Consider the following 5,222-nt stretch of genomic DNA (forward strand, 5'->3'; position numbering starts at 1 on the left):
CCCTGAGCAAAACCAGCTCATGCATTGGATAGCCAAGGGGTATTAATTCCTCATTTTGAAAACTAAAGCCAAAAGTGCTTTATATCTGCTAAATAATGTGTTTGTCAGTGTTCTCACATAATGAAATACAGAATATTCCTACAAAAACAGTGCATGCTCTCTGCTTGATGCTTTTAAAAGCTTTCTCAATTTGTCAAAAATACTAGTCTGGGTTTCAATATCTCTGTGAGAAAAATTTGGATGGTTTTCACAGTATGGACAAATTAAGGGACTATTGGCAGGGGCTTTGTTTTTCTCCTGTACTCCAGCAGAATTCTTTTCTTTGCAGTTTCAAATGCTAGGAGCCACTTATCCCACATTTGAAGCTTGCATGGGGATTCATTACTCCAGTGACTGCCATTACACATTCTGGGAAAGACAGCAGTCCCCAGAGGGCCAGGAAGACCAGGGCAGTTCATGGAGCAAGGCTGTAGATAGGAGGAAAATCTCCCTGATCTTATGAACTTCACATTGGTTGGGTGAAATTCTCACTGAATTCCAGTATTTATGTGTGGTAAAAATGACATTGAAGCAATGAGCAGAATAAAGGTAAAACAATAGAGAAAAATCTTTCCAAAGCAGGTTGAAGTGGGAGGAATGCTAAAGGTGAAAGAGCTTCATCTGAAGTCCTCACACATTCTCATGAACCTTACTCTCCACCATTATTCTGGAAGTAACTGTATTTCACTTCAAAGGTGAATTTAACAAATGCTACATAATTGGAGAAGCTGGACTTTGGGGAGAAGAAGGCAGTAAGGCAAAAGGTCACACAGTGCCTCAGTCAGCTCACAGCCACAGCATCCACTGCAGCTGAAAAAAGGAAAGTCACAGGCCCTTTAATTTCTGGGACCATACCCGGGAGCTCAGGGATGGATCTCAGAGTGCAAAAGAAGCACTTGCCTGAATTTCATAAAATGCAAGATATCTTGTAATCTGCTGCGCTGAACCAGAAATTATTGCACACTGTCAGCAGTTCCCTCAGGACTTTAGTAAGGGATTTCTCCACTAAATGATTCAAAGAAGAGTTCACTCATCAGCGTAATTCTCAACATGAACATGCTTTTTTTTTTTTACCTGACATTAAAAATAAATCTTTATCAAATAGTCTCTTGTATATGGGCATAATACATCCATACTGTTATTTTGGGGACATAATATTTTGGGGACATAATATTTTGGGGACGTAATAAGTATATTGGATGAGTGGCTAAGAGTTTTAAAAGATTTCTGGTAGTAAACTCCTGCTAAACACAGTCTATTATAAGGTGCAAGCCATGAGAAATGTCATTTAGTGGAGTGGTCCTTCACTGCCATATGGGAATGTCAGACCCTCCCTTTTGCATCCTTCTGTGGAATTCCACCTTGGAAATGCCCTGCAGAATCCCAGCTAAGCTCTCTCCTATCTGCCTGTCTGCCCAGCAGCTCCGGGGATGTGTCCCAGGGATCATTCCTCCCCTTCCTGGAGCTCGAGGCGTTGCCTTTGCTGTGAGGCTTTGGCCAGGCTGCTCTGAGAGCACCACCCCCACGGAGCTCCAGTGTCCTGTGGAGCTGTTCCAGAGAAAATAGCAATGATCAGCTGATATTAGTGCAGAACCCCTCGTACTGAGCAAATAATTATTTGATTTAGTATTTAATATAGTGTTGAATAGGAAGCAAGATGCTTGCCATTGGTTGAAATTTTGGTGTGCTGGTCAAAAACCCAGATGTAACAACTGAAACTCAGTGGGACACTAATAAAGGTCTTGTATTACTGGCTTTAATTTTAGAAGTTTTTTAGCAGTACATGCATTTTCTAGGCATTTTATAGCCCTTGTTCACTGCTTCTGTCCTTCCTTCCTATGATGATATTGCAGAAAAGTTGTTTTCACTTATAAAATTAAAAATGACAGATTTAAAATGTTTTCAGGTGTGCAATTACTTATTTAATCTGATCTTTATTACCATTATCTAATTTGTGATTCCAACACCTCTTGAGCTGTAAACTAACACATCCAGGAGTTGTGATATGTCATAGAAATACTATGGCATCCATTAGAAATCACAGGTGTGAACTCACAGACTTGGACTGACTTCAACAGACATTAAGCAAAAAGGAATCAGAAATCACCACAGCAGTTAAAAAAAAAATGCTCTCCTGCTGCTCCTTTAAGTCGTTAGTATACAAAATAGCTTTTAACTGCAGGAGAGCTTAATCCAGTCATAATCTCAGCTTGTTCCATCTATTTCAAAGGTCTCTGTAGATGTAGACAAATAAAAGAGAGAATCCCTTTTTACATTAAAAGGAACACTCTGCTCCCCTTGTCTCCTTTTCTCTCTCAGGGACTATCCTTCTGCTGGCTGTTACACACAAATGAATCGTTCTGGATGTTTGCTGGTTTTTCCGTGGTGGATTTTTCAGCTGAACAAATCATCTTGCAGTTAAAGCTGCTCTCTGTTCTCACTCAGACTCCACACTCTCATATGTCAGTGACACTCTCCGCTGATCAAGGGAATAAAGCCTGCAGGCTTCAGACCCAGGGGTTCTATAAAGTGCTCATCATCAGGTCACATCTAAAGCTTCATTTTTGTTTTTTGTGCTTTGTTTGATGATGGTGCAGAAATTAACCCTTCAGCTGTTTAATTATTTGCATCACCGTGCTCTCCATTTCTGCCAGCCTGTCGATACTCAGGAACTGTCATGTAGCAAATGCAGCTCTCAGCTCAGGTTTCTGATTTCCTGATATTCCTCTTGTGAAATATGAAAAAAGGGTTTTCTCTTCATACCGAGAAGAAGAAGAAAGTTTATTTTGGAAGAGGTAATCTATTGTTATGTTTTGGATTTCTGTATTTGTCGCAGCTGTTTGCAGACTGGCAGTATTTAAAAAGAAACCACAGTACACAAAATGTTTTGCATATTATGAGTTAATGAGAACAGAATTCTATGTTAAATGCTGAGTATGAAAGAATTACATATAAATCATCATACTTTAAACCAAAAATAAGGATGAAAACAGCACTCTAGAACTGTGTATCTAATTATTCTCAGCATTTTGAGGGTGTTGTTCTACATCCTCTTTCTCTGCACATCTCCAGAGTCTGTGGGGCAATGTCTTTTCTCCCTGCAGTGTGTACAGCACCTCACATGACAAAGTGTAACAACTGGGTGATTTTCTCAAAAGCTGCTTGTGTGGATATGTGCAGATTTGCAATATCAGAGAACCACAAAGCCACAAAGGGATTTAGAGCTATTTTTACTTTTAGAGGAAAGTCACAGTTTAAAGTGTGATAAGGAAATTATATTCCTTTGCTTAAGGACAGGATAGCTCTGTGTGCCTCCAGGCTCGCTGAAATGCTGAATACCAGCAGTTTCCAATTATGTTGGCTGCTCTCTGGATGTTCTGTGTTACTGAAAACCACTTTTAAAAGGTTTAAACATTGATAAAGATGACTAAATTTGCTTACCTATCCTTGCAATTTTTTTCGATACAAATGTCTAAATCCAGACTCCCAAAGAAGACAAGGCAATCTTCGTCTGCCTTTAAGAATTTGCAGCTTATATCCTTCCTTTCTCCCTCAGTGTCCCCACCTGAAAACAAGGCTGGCAATGGGTATGTTTGTGACAAGGTAGGACTTGTTAATTAGTGACTGCAAAGCACAAGGAACCACTGAGATGGAAAGCCCTGAGAAAAATATTTATTATTAGTGCAGTTTTGTTTCTTCAGACTCTGCAGACCTCACAACACTTTCTGAAGGCAGCAGCTCTGCTGACTGGGCTGGGTTGTATTTCTGTTTTGGGTCATAGTGAACCACATGGAAAGAACCATTCTGTTTATCTCAGAACCTCTTCTTTATACAAGAAATTCAACCATCTTACTTATTTCAACAAAATATAAAAGAAAGAAAATAGAATAAGAGATACCAAAGTAATAGAAGAGCAAGAAGCTTTAAACACAAAATAGGATTATTTTTGCACAAAAATGTCTTATTCAGTCAATTGAGTCAATCTTCCCATTCCACACAGCCTACAAAAGAAACCCCAAACACCAGCAGGCTGCAGGGAGGTAAAGCTAGATTTTCAGCAGCTAACATGAGTAGTACTCCCATTTTCTGAACAGAAGAGCGGGAGAAGGAAGCAAACTAAACTCCTTAACTGGTTCAGAAAGCTCTGGAAGCATCTTCATCTGGCTTCAGAAGAGAGAAAGAAATTCCCTTCATTTTTGTAACTATAAGCTCAAAACCCGAGACAAAAAGAAGTGAAGAATTCTATCATGTTACCCTCCCTTCTGTGCTTCAGTACTGCAATTCAGTACTTCTCCCTTCTGGAAAAAAGAAGAAGCCAAAACAAACCAAGCAATTGAATAAATCAGAGATTTATATCTAATCACTATTCCTGTCCTAACATAAGGGGGTGAGAAGAATTAATACTCTTGGAACTCTCTTTAATTATCACTTTCTGTCTTTATTTACTTTCCTAAGAACAGATCCATATAAAACCCTATCTCAGAAAAAAGAAGGGTAACTCATACATAAAGCACAGATCAATTATTGGTGTTGTCAGTCAGGACACCCAACAGTTTGCTTAGAACCACCTAAACCAGAAAACTCAGTGTGCAACAAAGACAGACAAGTTTTCAATGCTGCAGGATAACATTGCCTAAGAGCTGAGCAATGAAGGAACTGAATTCCACACTTACTACATTGAGCTTTTGTGTGTTTTGAAATTGCAAATGAAATTCTATACTATTGCTATTGCTTTCTGCAGGAAAACACTATTTACACATTAAGAACATTGTTTTGCCCAATGCAATATTGTTGCAAAGACCCCAATCAGTGCAGCAATGCTCCTTGGGATCCTGCAATGGTTTCTGTTTCACAAAAGGCTGAGATTGGAGCTTTCCCATCTCACACCCCACCCGCTGGCAGTATCTGCTCTACCTCTTCCTCAAGTCTGCAGCTTTAGAGCCCCTGAGCTCCCATCACCTGATCTCATGGGAAGGAAATGACTCATTTTGCTCAATGGCCAACTTAGAGCAGGTTGTGCTGCCTCCAACATGCAACAGGCGGCATCCAATCAGCTTTGGTTGTAGCACACACATTATTGATCATAAACAAAGACAATGGAAAAATCCTCCTCTGCAAATAGCTGAAACGATGTTTTGACAACTGTCCGTTCTCTGTGTGTCACTATTTCCTACAAACAAGCT

Source organism: Vidua macroura, chromosome 16 (genome assembly GCF_024509145.1).
Source record: "Vidua macroura isolate BioBank_ID:100142 chromosome 16, ASM2450914v1, whole genome shotgun sequence".
NCBI lineage: Eukaryota > Metazoa > Chordata > Aves > Passeriformes > Viduidae > Vidua > Vidua macroura.